Below are 19884 nucleotides of genomic sequence, written 5' to 3'. Positions count from 1 at the left end.
TTCTCCATAGTAGGGCAAAGGCAATAAATAATAATAATAATAATAATAATAATAATAATAATAATCATCTGGGGTTCCGGACAACTCTCCAGTTCACAGCAAATTGTTCACTACATTTAGAGCTTTCCCCCTTGAAAAATTAAAGGGGGGGGGGAATCCTCCACCACGTCAAAGAGAGAGAAAGAAAGCGTTCTAGATGAAAAGGCGAAGGAGAAAGGGGGAGGAAAATAGAAGGGGGAGAATAGCAAAAAGAGGGGGAAAAGGGGGGTAGAAAGAAGGGGAGGGAAGGAGGGGGGAAGAAGAAGAAGAAGAGAGAGGGTGAGAGTGAGAGAGAGAGAGGAGAGAGAGAGAGACGCTGCGTGGAAGGAAGCTTAAAGCTTGTGAACTCTTCATGAACCGCGATGCGAGTCATACAGCTATAAATCATGGAGACACGGTCTCCGCCATTCACAAACTGATAGCCTATTTCGGTCCACCTTACCTTAGCCTCTGACGAGAGCAGCGCGGCGAGCAGACATAATATATTTTCGCAGCCAGCAAGCAACGCAATCAATAAGCGAGGAGAGCTCCCCCCATTCCTCTCCCGTGCTGGTTTTTTTTTTTTTTTTAATGTTCAAGGAATATCTAGAGAGAGAAATCCGGTCATAACGCCAAAAGGAGGGGGGACATCTCTATAGGAGCTTACGGTGAGGGATGCTCGGGTCCTCTCTCTCTCTTTCTCTCTCTCTCGCCTCTCTCTCTCTTTCTCAATCCGTTTGGGGAGGAGTGCGGGGGGGGGGGAAGGTGAGAAGAGGTAGGAACCACAAGATGCTAGACAGCCTTCCAAAGATGTATAGGGAATCCTTTGATTGTGGCTGCCCTATAGTCTTGGTACGCCCTGCTCACGGTTAACAATGGCCTCTGGCTTAACAGCAGAAGGCAAGAGAGAGGGAGAGAGAGGGAGAGAGAGAGAAAGAGAGAGAGAGAGAGAGAGAGAGAGAGAGAGGGTACAGAGGAGGGGGAAACAGAAAGAATAGCTGAAATGAAATCCTCGACAAGGAATGCTTAGACTGAGATTTAAATGACATAATAATAACATCCAGTTATTATTTTTGTTAAACCGGGCAATTTAAAACAAGAAAGCGCGGGAGGGGGAGGGGTTGAGGAGGGATTCAGGAGAGAGAGATGTAGAGATTTCGTTTCTGGGGGCGGGGGGAACGGAGGGGTGGTTTTTCCCCCGTCTCCCTCCAGCTTTGGGAGGGCTTGGGCAAACGCCAAGGTTGCTTCCTGACGCCGTCAGGAGTGGAAAGGAAATATGCAAATAGAGAGGTGGCGGACAGAGGCCTAGCAGGATAGCAAAAGCTGCATTGATTCACGTGCTTCGCAATTAGGTGTCAAGTTATGCTAATAAATCTTTGGAACAGAGGCAGATTTTCTTTCTTTCTTTCTTTCTTTCTTTCTTTCTTTCTTTCTTTCTTTCTTTCTTTCTTTCTTTCTCTGTCTCTCCCCCCCCCCCATTTCCTTCAGCAGAGTAAGCGGGGGATAACTCTCTCAGACCTCCATTATACCCCTCCCTGGACAAAATGGATTGCACAACCCTCTGATATGACTTAATTATTATGACAAGCATATGCGGGGAGGGGGGGGGCAGACGCGGCGAAAGAAAGCAGCGTTTTAAAAACAACAAAACAAACAACAGCTCTTGAGAACATCTCCCTGAAAAGTTTTACAAACCTTTTGGGCGACATGAAAGGGAAAGTTTTAGAAAGTTTATATACTTAACCTGGTTGAGTGCTATTGGTTCCCTGAATGCTCACGTTGTGTATGCATTATGGGTTACATTCGAGCACGTCAGACTCGGAGCAGACCTGCTGAAATCTTCAATTAGTAAAAGTCCATTGATGTCAATAGGTCTACTCTGAGTATGGCTTAGTCAGATGTCACCCATAATGCAAGCGTTCACACATAGGAAGGAAGAAGAAAGACTGACTGATCTACATTTCCGGCACCTCTCATCGTGTTATGCTCAACATTTGGGATGCAAAGTTTCATTCGGTTTATTGGGATTTTACTTGCAAGCGACTGTGATTGGGGCAGGAATGTGATAAGTTCACCTGACACAGGGAAGTTATTTAACATTAGATAGATGATAGATAGATGGATAGATAGATAGATAGATAGATGACGTCTCTTTAAGTCACTCAAGATTTATGACCCTGCTCATAACACAAGGAGCTTTACTTGCCAAGACAAAAACGTACTCGCTCTGCTTTTGCTGCTGACCTGAAAGGGAGCTGCCGCTACAAACTGAGTGTGGGAGGAAGAAGTTGAGGTGTCTGCACATTTTTGGGTGCGTGCGTGCGAGGCAGAGGAAGAAGGGAAATTGAGAGCTATTGTTATTCTCTCCCCCTCCTTCTTTTTGCACCTCTACCTTGAAGGGGGTAATTGCTGAATCAAGGGGAAACTGGCATTCAGAAAGGGAGTGGACTCTGGAATTGGCTCATTCCTTTCTTGGGATGTTCTTAGTGCTCCCCATCTTTGAGAATGGTCCTGTTTGGGAAAAACTTTTTCACTTAACTTTTCAGACCTAACTTTGTCTCTCATGCCTAAAATTGCAAGTGACTTTATCCACCCGGACAATGCTACCTTATTCCTGTCCACTTTGGCTTTTTTATGAGTTATGAAAAGAAATCCTAGATCTGCATGCGATGGTGGGCTATTTTCTGCTTTGGAAGACCATCCTGAGATTGTGCGCTCAACTGAACCATGATATTCAAGAAGAACTTCACTGGCAAAACACGTCCTGTGGAATTCTCCGGGTGAAACTTAGAAGTCTGCTGCTGGACAATAAGTAGTGCCTCCACGGATGGTAAACATAACTTTCAGAAGGGGCAAGCACTTTTATTGGCATAAACACTCCCTTTCTTTTCTTTTTCTTTTTAAAAAACGAATTAGTAGCATTGTGTGAGTATTTAATACTTTCTTTTTGAATTTCCAGGTCTACTGTCCTTTTAGTCCTTCCAAGACTTAAGGCTGCAATCCCATGCGTATATACCTGGGAGTAAAATCCGTTGAATTCAGTGTGGGTTACATCCGAGAAGTATTGCTCTATATAAGGCTGACATTAAACGCTAGGGAGTAAGTCCCATTGAACATACCAGGTCGTGTCCTTCTGACTTACATGCTGAGGACTACGATGCATGGAATAGAGGCTCAAAACAAGACCAGGGTAGAAAGCAAATCGATTAACTGCAGAATGTAAAGTATCAAACTTTCTGTTTAAAAGAGAGAGAGAGGCCTTGAATAAATCCTTAAGGTCTTTCTGAAACTGGTATGAGATAGGGGCTGCTGCTGGACCCACAATAGGTTAGTGGTGTTTTCTTAAAACTCACCAGTTCCTAGGCTGCTGGTCCTGAAGGTATAATGGAGAAGTACAGTTTGAAAAAGAAGGGGACCTGTTTAAAAGAGAGAACAAGAGAAGGAGAGGGAGAGAGACACATACAGAGAGAGGGGAAAGGGGGGGCGTGTTGGACTGTTTAGTAAAAGTCTAGAACGTAAAAACAGATAAGTTTGGGACAGGAGGCAAATAAATCACTCTGGGTAAAAAATAGCCTTCTCCGTTCCATAACACCACTGTCCAAACACTCCTACCGGATTCGCCAACAGGACCCAGGTCTTTACCACCGTCGTTCGCTCACTTTAAAAGTTGCCAGCTAACGCTTACATGTGTGTGCTGGGAGTCAACCGAAGTTAAAGATGATGCATGGACACAGGAGAGCCATACTATAGGCGCGCAAGCACGCATTTAGGAGGCATTTCGTTCCGAATATTTCCTTGCAGGCTGGACTGAGAGAGGGTTCTCTTGCCCGATTGGGGAGAGGGTGTTGTTAGCAAGAGGCTTGTGATGTTCTCTAACGTTGTTAGGGTACGGTTTCCCGCGGTTTGGGGGTGGGTGAGGAGTTAACGGGTTTATTTTTTCCTGTTGGTGAACTTAATGTCCTTCGATTAAAATAACAGGAATTACCTAACAAAGGAGGAATATCCAGATCCATTTATTTTATTTCTTATATGCTTAGCAAGTCGTGGTTTTTAAACTTTGGCAGTATATTCGCGAGGGGCCGGGTCCGAGAGAAGGGAGAAGCAACCCCAGTTCATTTACCTGCAAGTAAGCCTCGCTTATTTTCAAACGAGTACGTGTGCACACAACACACACACACACACAGGTCCTTCTGAGTCTTTGAGTCTTTGCAATAGGGCACACACGAACCCAACGCATATAAACAGGGGCTATTGCTCTCAAGTTAAAGCCTGCCGGAGATCCCAACTTTAATCGCACCGAGGTCTAGTAAGATTCAGAAGGGTAGTCAGATGGTGTCTGGCATTCTCATGTGTAGGCGAACAAAATGGGCCGAAGGAGAAAGCGAATTCGCCAAACAATTAACCGAGGATTTGTGGAAGGCGAACTGCTTTGAGATTTATCACTGAAGCTTGGGTAAGGTTTTGGTTTAGGGGAGAAAACGAGAGGGAGGGAGAGGGAGAGATCATTTAAAAATATTTTCGTTTGGGGAAACATTCCTTGGCTCTAATAACCCGGTTTTCCGTTCTGAATGCTAATATTATTAATCTGCAATAAAAACGTCCGCTAACCACACACCAACACTCCCCGAACGGTATCCCTGCATGTCGCAGAACCTCTGGAATATAAATCACGCCCGGGAGGCCCCAGCTGCCCCCATCTCAATTCTGCGGCCTTTGGCAATAATTCCAGCTTCATTCCGCCTGCTTCTTGTTGTTCCTAGAGGCGCCCGCCCCTATGAACGGCCACCGAGCTGGCACCGGGCCACTTATACCACTTGCAATCATCGGTGTGCTATTTCTGGCTCTGAGTTTAAATTATTCGTTCTTTGCATCATAAATAAAGTTGTTGCTTTTTTGTTTGTTTTGTTTCATTGTGAAGTGTTTCTATGTGTGAGAAGTCTAGCAGCTAATAATAGTAGTAGTAGTAGTAGTAGTAATAATAATAATAATAATAATAATAATAATATTCTCACGCTTCTAGAACTCAGTGAATAAACCTAGTGGCAGCAAAATTAGGCCAAAGCAAATGAAGGCAGCTTACTAAAACGATTTCTGCTAACCTGCTACTGCTGCCGCAGTTCATTAACTACAGTTTGCACGTTCAGCTGCGAGTCATCCAGTTTTGCCTTAGTATGATGATAAGACATTGAGTGGCATAAAATGCACGTGTGAAGTGGTCCTGAGCACCTTCAGGGAGATGTCTTTCCCATCTTTTTAAATCTCGGCTGCTGGCTTTTGGAGGGCAGGGGTAGCACGCCAGGGTGGTGGGTCACCAAGACAGCCCCATAAGTGGTGTTAGCCGTTGGATAGGGGGCAGAAGTGCAGCAATCCAAGTCTAAAAGACATAAAATCCTACAGGAAAGGGGAAAGTGCCTTCAGGAAGGATAAAACTTCCTCGCCACACACCAAAATCCGTCTATTTTAATGGGGTAAAGTTTCTGCCCAGTACCCACCAAAAAGATGGAAAAGCAGCAAAAAGACAGAAACTCTCCCATTCTAGTGTTTGGTAGTGTTTTCTGGTCGTCTTTATGTATTTTCTTAAACATAAGGTTTTCTATGTGGCCTGATGGCATTACTTAATACTGTTGTTATTTATTGCAGAAATACTGTTTTGTCTGTCCATCTGTCTATCCATCCATCCATTCATCCAACCAACCAACCAACCAACCAACCAGCCATTACGTTTTTGTCTTCCCTTTCTGCTGTGGAAATCAAGGCTACCAGTAGTGGTCGCATATTATGGAATAGGGGCAGGTAACCTCAGACCTTAGGTGGCCCTCTATATATCTTTACCTGGCCCTTGGGGCTCTCCCCAGGCCACAGCCATCTCTACAGCCCTGCCTGCCACCCTCCTCGTATTCTTGCCTGGCTGGAATGTATTATGGAACTCTGATAATGGCTCTTGCTTGCCTTGATGGAGGATGAATAAGGCTGAGTGAATGTGTGTAGAAATCAGACATCAACACAAAGGTAACATTTGCATTCATTGCTCCACCCACATTTGTCTCTGGCCCCTCCCAGTACTGGCATGTGGTCTCTGGTTGCCCAGAAGCCAGCGAAAGATGTGGACTGAAAAAGCTTCCCCAAAGCTGTTGTAGGACGAGAAATCTTTATATGGGTCCTTTTGTATAGAAATTCTCTACAAACCTTGTTTATTTTATTTAACACCAGTGATGCTTCACTGTAGCTATAGTTGTTTTTAATCTATCTATCCATGTAGTCATCTATGGAATGCATATTTGTGCTTATGGCTCTAAAACTTTGTATAAGTTATATAGACATAGAGCTTCCTGATGGAGAGTTGGGTAAAACCTGTTGTTTATGGCCCAACTATTAGGGAAAGCGAGATAGCCACCCCAGACAGTTGATTTTGGGTGTCACAAAAGGGCATCACATTGTTAGTCATGTTATATATTGTTATTGGGTTCTTTTTGTTAGTACTTTCACTGTCTGGGAGTTTTTGTTCTTCCTCTTCTTCTTTTTTACTTCAGCTGCCAAAACACCCTGACCAATCTTGGGTACCTGACGGGGGGAGGTGATTGTGGGAAGTAGTGCTATTTGCTGTTATACCTCAGGCGGCAAAATATATTGAGCAAACCCTATTGTTCTGTCATAAGTGCACAGGGAAATGTTCCCCGGAAGCCAGCAGTACTTACTACAATATTTATCTGTTTTTGTTTTGTTTGTTTTAGGGATTTGTATCCTAAGATGTCTTCCCTTGTTGCATGGGAGCAGGTTTAAGAGAACTTCAGTTCTAAAGAACTTGGTTTGGGTGCAAGTGCATCTGACTTAACGAAATGCACATCCAAATAAGTGTGTGGTTAACATTCTCCCTCCTCCTCCTTAATCCTCTCATAGCCACACGTGCACGCAAACTCTACCCATGCGGCTACTCAGGATAAACCAGCATCTCTCTATCCGATTGTTTCCCTTGATGGATTGTAACTCTTTCTCCCCCACGACCTTTGGTTTAGAAGCCTAATAACTCACCGGATTAATGGTCAATCAACGGAAGTAGCTTTAAATTGCCTCCAAAGTACAAAACATAAACAACAACACCAGCCAAAAGGGGGAAGGAAAGAGAGAACCCCCCCCCCCCACACACACAATCCCAGTCTGTTTTGTGCTCCACTCTCTGGGGGGCACTTTGTCTTGGGTAAGTGGTCCCTGGGTCTTGTTCTGCAGTTGGGGCGGCTGGAGAGGGGAGGCGTGGGCGCGCTTGACTGGTACGGAACAGTCCAGCACATATTTAAAAAGGAGGAAGATCAGAGAACCTGAGTAACTCTCCCCGAGCAGAAACGTGCATCTGGATTTCCATGGAAACTACATTTTCAAGGGGATTTGCTACCAGGGAACGTGTTTCGTATCAAATGCGAGGGCTTTCTTGTCTAAGCAGAAGGACAACCTGACCACAAGCTGATTCTGAATGCTATTTACTGCTAAGGCTGCAATCCTATGCGGTTACCTGAAAGTAAGAGCCACTGGACACCGTAGGACCTACTTCACATGAAGTGTTCGTGTGGGCGGGACCTTGAGATACTAGGCAGCTGACCTCTTGCATTGTCTTTCTTTCGAATTACGAAATAAAGGACTGAACCATACTTTCAGGACGTGGCCATTTTCAAATTTCTCTTTCTGTGTTTTCTTAAAATACTTACACCTCGCACCTTACTGTTCCCACCTGATTAACTTCACGCTGGCAAACTTATTAGGTTCTTGCTACCGAGTTTTATTACTTGGATCTATGTGTTCCGGGGGGAAAGGAGAAAAAATCGGGAAGGAGGAAAGGGGAGAATGGATGGCATTCAAGGAAGCTTTACTTAGAGTAGTCCCATTAAAAGTAATGGTCCTAACTTAGTCATACCCCTTAATTTCCATGGACGTACTCTGAGTAAAACTTAGTTGAGTAGCAACCAATCTTTTTTGCAGCTTCCATACGCGACACCCTGCGGTCCCTCCTTCACCCTCCTCCTCCTCCCCCCCCCCATTCAAATTTTCAGTGTTGTTATCTCTTCCTGGCCGGAGATAACCGTGGGAGCAGGCAGAAGCACTTCCTGGTTTACTAGAAAGCTGCTCTGAGCTGGCGTGGAGGAGGCCCAGTTCGACACCAACGCTCGACCTCTTAATAGCAGCGTCAATTGAGAGAAAATAGCGCTTCCCTGGGAGCCCGTGTAGCGTTTTTGAAAACCTTACTTCCGCATAATTTCTGCAGAACGTCATTCAGGGCAGATAAAACTTGATTAGCTCCTCAGCAACGCTACAATTTTAGTCGTGCTTACTAGGAAAGGCCAATTGAATTCAGTAGGACTTACTTCCACGTAAACATATTTAAGGCCTTGGCTATTTTTCCTAGCTGGGAAGTGGATTGTGTGGTGGATGGGGACTAAAGTGAAGACTCCACCCCTCTTCATTGATTTACCGCGCAATCCTATGCATGTTTACTTCCGAGCAAATTCCCACTGATTTCAATGGTCCAAAGGAAGAGGGTATATCAGATTGCAGCTTCAAGCAGGTGATAAATGTAATGAAGACAGTTTGCTTGCTGGTGGAGCGGGTGGCGTCGTCAATAAGTTTCAGATAATCTCTCTTTTGGCATGAAAATACACTATTCAGAGTCATGCATGCAAAAGGGGAGAGGAAACGGGTGAGAAAACAGATTCCTATTCATGCGCATCACTTCTATCCTTCAGCCTTTGGGGCTTTTTTGGAGGTCAGTGGCCTGGAGAGCAGACCCTGATCTCAGCAGCAGAAAGAGGATTTCACCCCGTTAAAAAAAAGCGGGGGAGCCAAGCTATAATTCTCTCAGTTCACAACTTTTTAATTTAGAATCCACTTACTTCTGTCTGGGAAGGAAGATGACGATTGGATACCACAGAGCGAAACTGCGCCTACAAGAAAAGAGAAAGAAAAATATTTTCAGGCAAGGCGAAGGCTTCCCTTCTGAGGCTGCAGCCAGCTATTCTTATATTGGAAACTTGCCAAATGGCAAAAAAAGGCAGGCGCAGGCAAATACCCGAGTTCTAGTCAAACTTTATGGAGCAGGAGTGTCCCCCCTCCCCTTTCCTTCACTTCGAGTTCCGTCATAACATCATAAAGTTCGAGAAGGGGGTGGGAGTTAAATATATAACCACAACAAGCGGAGTCATCTACCATCACTAACTTTGGGCGGGGGAGCGGGAGGAGCGAAAAGAGGGACACAATCCTCCTTGGCATTTTGGTTCTGCTTCATACACAAGGAGGTACAGAGTGGCTTACTGTATGGTAGCAGATATTGCTAAGAATCTGCTGTCAGAGACTGCGCAATTTGGGTGTTCTGTGAAGCGCTCAGCACACTATTGGAGCTTGTAATTGCCCAGCAGCCGCGGTACTGGAAGGTGCCATGAATGGTAATAAACAGGTTTACATAATTAATAGGCAGGAAAAGACTGAAAGGGTAGGATGGAATGAGAGAGACAGGCCTCTGAGGTGGCAGATAAGCACTCCTCTCCTATACAGTGGTACCTTGGGTTACATACGCTTCAGGTTACACACTCCGCTAACCCATAAATAGTGCTTCAGGTTAAGAACTTTGCTTCAGGATGAGAACAGAAATTGTGCAGTGGTGCTTCAGGTTAAGAACGGACCTCCAGAACGAATTAAGTACTTAACCTGAGGTACCACTGTAAAGGGATAACCTATTGGTCTCTAGCCATTTACTCTAAAAGCATCTCTTTGCATTGAAAGACACCATCTCAAACCCGTTTGAAGGTGGCTATCTGCTCTTTTTATCCCAAAGTAGTTTCTTCCTGCTTGCACCCCCGTCTCTATTTGGGGATGCCAGCCATCTCCATGGAGCTAAGTTGCAGTACAATTAGTGGGACTTGATTCCACGTAGAGGCGTGTAGGATTGGGAATGCCATTCTGTTGCGTTTTCTTCATCCACCCTTAGATATATTAGGTTTCACATATTAACCAGCCGTTTCCTTGTCCCGTTTCCTGCTTTACTGAAACCCTCCAAGGCTCTTTGATCTATGGCATTCATCAGCATACCTAAAGGCTAATTGGGGCTTAGGCATCCATAACAGACGGGCATAGAGCTGAAGCCTAGAGTTAATTTTTAATTGCAAGATGAAGAATTGTGAAAGCGGCCAATGTTTAACAGGCCCTCAAAAGCAGTATTGTGGGGCATGACTTAGAGCTTTGGTTTTAAGTCATTGCTTGGGATGGGGATGTGCTTGCAGATCTACTTGTAAACGCAAGGACTTGACACATTCAAAAATGCGTTTTGGAAATTCGCAATCATTATATTATAAACTATGGGCCAAATAGCCTTCTCTCTCTCGTTGGCTCTCCAATTCCCAAACAGGTAGGTAGCATGATGAATAGCTGATAGGGAACCACCATCCTTGCTCTTTCTGAAGACAGACGTTTCCGATCTGGTGGGTTATCGGAGGCAAGTGGTTTGGTATTTGGTGCTGCATTCATTAAAATCTGACCACAGTCTAGATAGATCCTCAATGCTCTAATGGAACCTTGCTGAAGTCCAAGAGGCTCCTTGTGGTTCTTTGGCACGTCGCTACCTAACCTGTCCTAATTAAGATAATTAAAATAACAACAGCAACCCAACATGATTCCCATAGAAGTTGCCCAGAGAATGCCAACTGAGTTTGTTTTCGAACTGGTGGAAAACAACATCTGAATTAAAGAAGCAGCCACTCCATTAATATCAATTTCCTTCAATGAAAACTTTGGTTCTTCATCAAGTTGATGATTTATGATAAAATCGATTAAATTAGGGTCACTTAAGGGCCTTGTGGTTTCCTCTTGGATTTCATCTGTCAACGCATCAAGCAGTTTTTTTTTAATCAAGTTTAGCTGGAGGCGAGTAAGGAAGATGATTCTGGAGCTGAGGAAATTTAATGCAAAGCAATTTTCAGGGAAGGGAGGCGCTCAGAGAGCAGAGTTCTTGCTCTCTTCCAATATGGCATTACTTTGCCGGAGGAAATATTAGACATTGGGGTGGCGTTTTGTTTGTTTTTAATAAAAAAAGTGTACGTTTATAGCTGGGGTTTGGTCCCAGGAACTGAGTTATTAACATCGCCATCCTGAACTCAGAACATATTTGTACTGTCAGCAATAGTGCCTTTATCTATTTCACCCTCCCCCCTTTTATTTTTATTTTTTTGGTGTGTAAGTTTGACTGTAACCTCTGCTTCCCAAGACTCAGCAGAATGAAAAAAGCCCTGGCTTCCTAACATAAGAAGAATTCTTATGTCAGATGCAATTGTAAGGAACAAGGAAAGAAGAAAGGAAGGACCAGTTTGATGAAAGAGTCCCTTCCCTCCTTTGGTCTAAGAGCATTAAAAACATTTTTAAAAAACACAAAAAGAAGTACAGCCATTCAAGTGTATGAGAAATTTGCCCTTTATTTCTATAGAATGCGGACTGCATTCTTTACCATGAAACTCTGGAAAGAATAAAATAGTCCAAACAGTCCATGTTTACCTGGAAGAAACTGCCTTGAGTTCGGTTGGACTCACTCCTCTCTGCAATAGATTGAAATCAGGTAGCCCGATTCTATGCATTGTTCCTCTGAGATAAACCCCACAGTGCAATCTTATACATGTCTACTCAGAAGCAAGTCCCACTGAGTTCAATGGAGGTTACTCCCTGTTTAGGGGGTATAGGACTGCAGCCTCATTGTGTTCGGTGGGGTTTCAGTCCAGGTTAAGGGTGCACCCCCACATTTTGCAAAGGCCAAACAATGTGTGCATTGCAAAATACGACGGCGAGGACAAACAAGCTGGTAAGATGTCTCTGAAAGACTAAGGCGGTCCCCTACAAGGTAAAACCGCAAGCTTTGTTTTACATTGCTGGTTCTGTGGAGACTTAACACTGCTTGCTTCACACTCCGGTAAGATATTTGTTAACTACAACTCACAAACATAAAAGAAACGGGGGGGGGGAGGAGAGAGGGAGAAAAGGGAAGGGATACAGATTTGGTCTTCTAGGAAAAGGCTGGTCGTGACAGGAGCCACCTCAAATAAACACAACTTTCTCAACACTATAAATCACATCTCTCTGTTTAACACCAGGCTTCCCCTCCCTTAAAGAAGCGTTTGTAGTTTTCCCTTTCAAACAACCCAGAGGCGTTAAACCTTTAACAAATGTGGCCTGGGAGGGGCGGCAAGCGCGGAGGGGGGACCTATTTGGTCCAAACATCAGGTTTGGAAGAAGCAACCTGCCTCCCCTTGATTTTATTTGCATTGGACTCCCAGTATCCAACCATTATCAGGAGATCATTAATATTATTTGTTTACTATATCCCAGCCTTTTCTGGTCAAGCTACAGGACTAGTTTCTGAGAGTGGTGGTGATGTTTTGGGGAGGGGGGGGGCTGTGCTTCAAGCTAGAACTCCAGCGGACCAATGGACGCCTTCCCAAGCTTTGTCAGAGCTATTAATTAAATCTCAACGGCCCCCGGAATTTCCTATGCTAGGATCAGACGAAGTTGTATAGTGGTTTGGGATTTGTTTTGATCTGTCTTGTCGTTTCTTTTATTATTATTATTATTATTATTATTATTATCATTATCATTATCATTATCATTATCATCATCATTATTATTAATCCCTCTTACCTGCAGCGATTCTCAACCAAACGACTTCAGCAGGAAGATCGAAGGCGGCTCACGAGGTTCAGAGGAACTCGAAGGAAGCCAGTTTGGGAGAAGGACACAGAGAGACAGGGAAGAACTACTTGACTGTAGCTCTGTAGATTTTGCTGCTAAGGTTTGTCTTGAGGCTTTTTTTGGGGGGGGGTCGGTTTTCCACCGCAAGGAAGCTTTGATTTTTTTTAAATTATTTTTTTGAGGAACGGGGGCGGGGGGGCCTCTCTTGGATTCCAACTTGACAGAAGGAAAAATACAATGGTTTCCGAGTCACGGAGGGAGAGCAAAAATAATAATGAAATAAAGATATTCTGCAGCAAGACGAAGACACGGAATACTTTTTCATGGGACAACAATGCTCTCTTCCTCTGCCACCCCCCCTCCACCTCCGAAAAGGAGGAGGAAAGCCTCTCTCGTTTCTAAGCGAGGCTGTTTCTCTTTATAAAGACTTTAAAATGTTGCAAGAGGGGGGATCCTACTGACTGACAAGAGGTGCCAGATAGAGAGGGACCAAATGGATTCTGGTTTTAAAAGACCAACAGGAATTGGCTGGTTCTCAACGTCAGGATACGAAATTGATTCCATATGTCCTACCCCCCCTTCTCTTCCTCAGCAGTCTCTCACGCGGGGAATAAAAAAGGATCGAAAAAGAGCAAAGGCTAACTGAGATATCTCTCTTTGTTAAAATAAAATAAAAATAAAATAAAAACCAAGAGGGTTCAAATAAAATGTTGTTACTGTTGGCTGTTTTAAATAGCAAATCGCTACGGGTTTTATGCTTAAACACGGAAAGGTAAGGAGCTGAGAAAAGGTCATTGCGAATGGGAACGGCCTTGCATGACATTTTAACGTGGTCTTTAGCAAAATCTCCGTCTATCCACCCATGCATCTTTCCCCCTGTCCTTAGATCTTTGCCAAACGTGGCGTGCCTTCCTCCAGCTTTAATCCCATCCATTAATCCATTAATCTATTATATTTTTCGTATCCACCCCCCGTTCCTTTTCTACAAGTAACCCAACTCAACCCTTACTGGTGTCTTCACTTTTCACCCTTTCCATCATCCCTTGTTTTATCGTCTATATCCTAGATGTCTTCCCGTCCCGCTATTATTTGTGAACCTCCCTCCCTTTCTACCTGGCACCACGATCTGGCAAAGATTGGCCTGGAATTGCTGGCTTTTGCGCTGAAAGTCGTTTGAGATCGGTAGCCTTTGGGTGGTAGCAGAGCCAGGAACAAAGGAATAAATTCACGTGGAATCTGGAGGCGGCCTCCCCCTCCTCATCCCACGCTATCTACAGTTGCCTGCAGCTGGCGCTGGATCCTGTCTGGAAACCAAGCGCTCAGGGACACTGGCCTTTTAACAAAGAACGAGCCCTTTTTGGTAAAGCTAGGTCGCTTTAGCCTTCGGTTTTTCCTGTGCTAGGGATTCCCACATCGCGTCCATTTTTGGAACCCATCCGGTGTGAACATGGTCCCTTTTTCATTCATGCCTGGCTGATCCGCCCTTTCAACATGTCTCCCGGAGTTTTCTGACCCCCTGGGAATAGCTAATAGCCGAAGTTTTTGTTGTTGTTTTGTTTTTAAATGTAAAAAGAAATGCATCTCCACAATATGACATGAAATAACACTCTCCTTTTATAAAGGGTCGGTTCTACGCTTCAGAACGCCTGCGCGGGTACGCGCTGGGGTTGTGCGCGCACATGTCTATCCAGTTTATGGTCCTGGAAATGTTTATTCGGAAGGGAGTCCTATGTTGTTCAATGGGACTGGCTTCGTTCTACGGCATGGGTTAGTATTGCAGCGTTTTAGCAAGCGTTTGATAATTCTCAGCCAGACACCAACATTTTCTTACTATTTGCCTTTCTTCAACAAGGAAGCAGAGGGAGGTGAACGAGACACTGATTCCAAGCGCTTGTGGTCCCTCTGAAAAAGTCTAGCAGTGGACGTATTTCCTCTCTTTCCTTCTCCACCCCGCCTCGTTTTGTTTTCAGTAATCCCTGCTGAAAGTGGACACGTTGCAGAAGCTGTATTTTTTTTTTAACGTCTGTGACATTTTTATCTCCAGAGTTCTCGAAAATAAGATGAACGCCTGCATTATTTTAACCAACTGTTCTTTTTTCTTTTAAATAGCAAATTCCTCGAGAAGACCCACATAACATTACCCGAAAGTAAATTCCATTGATTTCAATTTCCAGCAATCCATTCCCCAAATGATTTCAGTGTGCACCCCCAATTCTGATGTCTAGTGGAGGGAAATACAGGGGGAAGTTCTCTGGCCAAATCTCATTGAAATGAATGGGAACCTTCATCTCAAGGAGAGGTGCTCAGGAGACCTTCCCAGTGGATTGTACACAGCATATTTTAGCAATGCAGCCACTGCTGGAACTTGCTACCCCATTCACTGTTTTCTAACACCACAGCACCCCTAAATGCATATGCTTAATGTAATCCAAAGTACACAAAACCTGTTCTGCTTATAACATGATAAATGTAATGACTCAATTATATTTATATTTATCACGAGAGCATTATATGAGGCAAAGTAATCTGCCTTCCCCTCCAGTACCTGAATCTGACGTTACTTAAAAATGTCTCACTGAAACGATTAGAATTCATTTATTTTCATTTCAGTGGAATTTGCGCAGGAGAACTTCCTGTTGGCTCACGCCCAATGAATTTATGAATGGTACATAGCTGTATACTGTTATATTCTGCATTACACCGAAGTCATTATATTCATTGCGCGGCAGTCTGCTCCACTTAAATGAATGGGGTTCGCTTACACGGAGGGCTGTGTATATTCCAGATGTCAGATCTACTAGTTGGCCTAACTTTAGTCATGAAATTTATGTAGCCCTACTTGGATGTAAGGTCCTTTATGGATAGTAAATCAACACACACTCCACACCATTGCGCTGAAAGTAAAGTCGCCACTGCGCTCCAAGTTAATCAATCTAGTGGCCTAATCCTAAACAGATTTACTTAGAAGTAAGTCCGGTGTTACATCCAAAATATACCCATATAGTTAACTAGCGGGATATAAATGCATTTAAAATCGGGCTGCCCGGGTTGTTTCATTTAGTTTGGATTTGCTTGCTTAGCCGTCAGGGATACTGATTTGCAGAACGGGAACTTTATCGGTATGCTTTCGCGAGCTAGCGTGACTCTTCCCTTTTCTAGCTCGCGTTAGCAACATCCCCTCGTGGATACAAATAGCGTGAGAGTTTCCGGGGAGCTTTCAGCGTCATGCGTGAACTCCACCCTCCTCTCTTTGTTCCCGCTCGCGCCTTCGGCATTGGAGAACCTGGTCTCTCCGCTATGCTGTAGGGCTTCCTCGCTCTGTTATGTGTGAGTCGGTTTGCTAGGGAGGTAAAAATGGGGTTGTTACACAATGAGCCTCAGGGTTGGCAAATATGGCCTTAAGGGACCCACCGTTCCAATATCCCTTTGACTTGACTTGATTAAAACCTCCAAGAATTAAATTTACGAGAACAGAGCCTTTCGCCTTAAAATTTTATAACCCTTTGTAAAAATGATCACTCGGGATAAACCGATTAGTGGTGCACGGAGACAGAATCTTTGGCAGTTCACAGCAAAGGAACCTTTTGCGTACAGTTTATTGGAGTGCACATTGCATTGGCAATGTATCGGTAATACAACATTCCCTCCACTAGCAGTATAATCCTAGGCATGTCTACTCAGGAGTAAGTCCAGTGGGACTTATTCCCAGGTAAGGGTCTACAGGGTTGAAGCCTTATGCTATTCCAGAGGGGCAGACATGTTAATTGGAACAAAGAGTACCATAGTTATTCTAAGTTAGCATATGTATCACAGCATTTTCGTGGGCTGTACTCCACGGAAACTTTTGATATAACCAATGTGCTAGCTCAGGAGTAGGGAACGTCCAGATGTTGCTGGACTACAGTTCCCATCACCTCTGACTATTGGCCACGCTGTCTGGGGCTGATGGGAGTTGGAGTCCCAACAACATCTGGAGGGCCACAGGTTCTCCAGCTCTCTGTTTAGCCTTTAAGGTGCCACAGGATTTTTTGAATGTTGTTTTCCCCCTTGAGGCAGTGAACGCTGGAAGTTCTCTCCTTGTTCCCCCCAGGTTGTCTGCCAGTTAGACTAGGCGTCATCGGATTACTGATAGCAACCCGATTCTTCTAGAGTTCACTAAACCAGGATGAAGTTACCCACAGGAGTCAATGGCTTAAAAAATAAAGCGGAAGTGGAGTAGCCCTAACTAGCGAATATCTGTCTGTCTGTCTGTCTGTCTGGCTGGCTCTTCCTGAGAGCTCCTCCCTGTGGCCTCCAAGGTTCTCCCCTCTCATCCACACAACAACCCTATGAGGTAGGGAAGCTGAGAGGGAAACCGCTCAGTAGGCTTAAGTGGAGATTTGAATCTGGATCTGCGCTATTCTCATTCCGCTACTCTAACCACTACACCACACCACCTGTTAGGGTGAAAACTGGTACTGGCGGGCGGGGGGGGGGTTGGTTAGTTGAGATTTCGATTTCAATTGACTGTTGTTGTTTCATTTATAATATATATCCGTAGTGTTGTTCCATGGTTTGGAAGATTGTGGGAGGGAAGGAGTGTTGCTGCAACTTACTTTGAGCTTAGGAGAACAGATGCATGCAGAATATAAAGAAAATGAAGGCTCATTCATCAGCTGATTTTAAAAATAGTGGGAACTGCGCATAAGGCTGAGATCCCAAGTACGGTTACTGCACAAAAATGTAATCGGTACCAGTGAGAACTGTTTCTAGATAAAACAGACATAGAATCTAGGAAACTGAGTTCTGGATTGGCAAAATCCAAGAGTGAGTTCGCCTTCATGGGTCCAACTGGAATTTAAAGGCGATGTGGAGCCAGAAATCATATAAAGCAAACTATACTTTTTCTATTTAAAAAACAAAAGCTTTTCCCTCTATTAGCACTATTCACTTGGTTGATCAAGAAGGAAGTTCTCCTGTGGACTCAAGACCCATTCAAGAGGTCCCATTAGTTTTAATGGTGGCATTCAAGAGGTCTCCATTCGTTTCAATGGTGCTCGCTGAGCTTCACGCTGGATTTCACCGCCACAGATTTCTCTGTGGATAAAGCACTTGTGAGGGGAAATATAAGAAAGGAAACTCCCGTTTCGTGAATAGATTTGAATTCTGACGTGACGATGACAGGAAAAGAAACTTACAACTAAGTAGCAGAAGCAATTTAGAAGTGTGTGTGGGAGGAATAATCAATATATTAGAGAGGGTCTGAAATATTATTTATCTCATTCCTACGTTTATCATCCCCAGCAATATTGCTAATCTTCTGAGATATTGGAGATCAACCGTGTTAATAAAGAAATATGCACAGAACACAAAACGAAAAGTGCAACGATTTTTTTTTTTTTGCACATTCTGATACAGCTTGTAGAAAAGTACTCCGGCAGCAAAGTTATTATATTACCTCGATCGATGAATAGACCGATAATGAACACAAATGGGGAAATGTGTTATGATTTAATGAAGCTGGGTCTTCAGCAAATACAAAGATCTAGGCTAGGGGGAAACTGATGCGGTCTTCTTTGAGGAAGGGAAGCAACGGAGAGAGTGTAAAGTCGATGTGTAGGGGAGCATCGGAAGGAAACGACGATACAATGGAAAGAAGGAAAGGAACAGAGAGGGAGAAGGATAGAGAAATAAGTATACGACTGGTTTGAAGAATCACAACGAAATAATAGAAAGGTAAAAGGAATGTCCGGACCACGACTAGTAGTGTTGCTGGGGCTGCTGTCGTCGTCCTTATATTATCTCACATTGTGTCAGGCGCTGGACGTTTTCAGCACCTCTCGCACATTCACTTATGACAAACACAGCTGTATCGAGTTTCTAGTTGGCACAGTCCAACGAGAAGCTCTCCAACCCCATTGAAACAAACAAGAGCTACGCCAGAGCCCCCATAGGACTCCTTCAGTGGATCGGGACCCTCTTCATTTGAAAGTAAAGTCCACCGAAATTTAGAAGGCATTCCTTAAAAAGCCAAAGAGTTGTATTCAGTGTTCATCCTACTCAGAGTAGAGACACTGCAATTAACAGCCAACGTCCGTCTGCTGATTTCAATAGGTCTGCTCTCAGTAGAACTTAGTTGCATATAACTCTATGTGCTTAGGGGTACCCTACTGCTGAAATCATTCCTATTTCCCTGGCGTGCGGAAGCCTTTTTGACACCACCACCACTTATGTTCCTGCGAGGTCCGTACCCAGAGTCCCTCCCCCCCCGCAAGGACTTGGGAAGTTTGTGTCCAGAAAGGGAGAGCTGGATGGGAGCGATCCTGTTTACCGCGCATTGCTTCCCCATCCCACCTCTCTAATCACACCCACCAACATTCAAGAGCCCCTTTCAGAAGCAAAGAGGAGAGGAGGGCTTGGTCGCTGGGGGTTCCCCCTGCAGAACCCGTATCAGGATGGAATCTGGGCCAGGATGATTTAACAGGGGAGAGGGTATTAATAATGCCACGTCCATATGTTTAGGGTACAGTATTATGTGATTTTCTAAAAACAACTAGGATATATTCCCCCCTTTCTTTTCTCCTTCGTATATCCCTCCCCAACTCACTCCCCCCCTAAATCTTTCTAGTTTCCTTCCTTCCTTTTTTCCTTCCACCCATCCTTCCATCCTTCCATCTTTCCATCTTTCCTTCTATATGAGTTTGGATGGATGAAAACCATCCATCCAAACCCATATATGCAGAGGAAAGGGAAGTGTCTCTTGATTAAAATCTCAAGGAAGGAAGGAAGGAAGGAAGGAAGGAAGGAAGGAAGGGACTCTTGGCTTTTCCCCTGGGCTCTTCGAAGTCACCTCCTTGTCGCCATTCATATTTAATGAAAATCACCGTGTTGGTCTAATTGCACTACATAAAGGTTTACACTAGCAGACAGGGTAAAATAGCAGCACTCGGGGCGGCGTAAGAAACTCCGCTGGTTAGCAAAGGAGACAATGGGTAGGGGGATCTTCAGCTGAGTATCGTGAGAGGTTCCCATCTTCCCTTGGACTTGCCTGTCAGCTCTGTGCGCTCCCTGCCTATTGCAAGTTGTGCTATTGTTTCTAACTGAGGAATCGCCCAGCCTGACTTTCACCTTCCAGCTCTTTGAAGCGCCTCACTTTCTCGATCCAGCTAGGACTGGGGG

General features: G+C 44.4%; 1 protein-coding gene across 9 annotated transcripts in view; it reads right to left on the bottom strand.

Annotated features, from left to right (window-relative positions):
- HOXB3 (homeobox B3) overlaps window positions 1–19884 on the bottom strand; it is an 84424-nt gene that overhangs the window by 10112 nt on the left and 54428 nt on the right. For 5 of the 9 annotated variants that reach the window (XM_079949843.1, XM_079949846.1, XM_079949845.1 and 2 more), the window contains one exon: window positions 8895–8945. The exons of 1 other annotated variant lie outside the window; for it this stretch is intronic. The gene's annotated coding sequence lies outside the window, so the exon portion shown is untranslated. Of the gene's footprint in view, window positions 1–481; window positions 3330–3371; window positions 3435–8894; window positions 8946–12675; window positions 13664–19884 lie in introns of those variants that run through there. 3 more of the 9 variants (XM_079949847.1, XM_079949848.1, XM_079949851.1) reach the window with 3 other exon arrangements.

Source organism: Podarcis cretensis (genome assembly GCF_951804945.1).
Source record: "Podarcis cretensis genome assembly, chromosome: 13".
Taxonomy (NCBI): domain Eukaryota; kingdom Metazoa; phylum Chordata; class Lepidosauria; order Squamata; family Lacertidae; genus Podarcis; species Podarcis cretensis.
The sequence above is the reverse complement of the archived record's forward strand: the minus strand, read 5'-3'. Positions and strand labels throughout refer to the sequence as shown.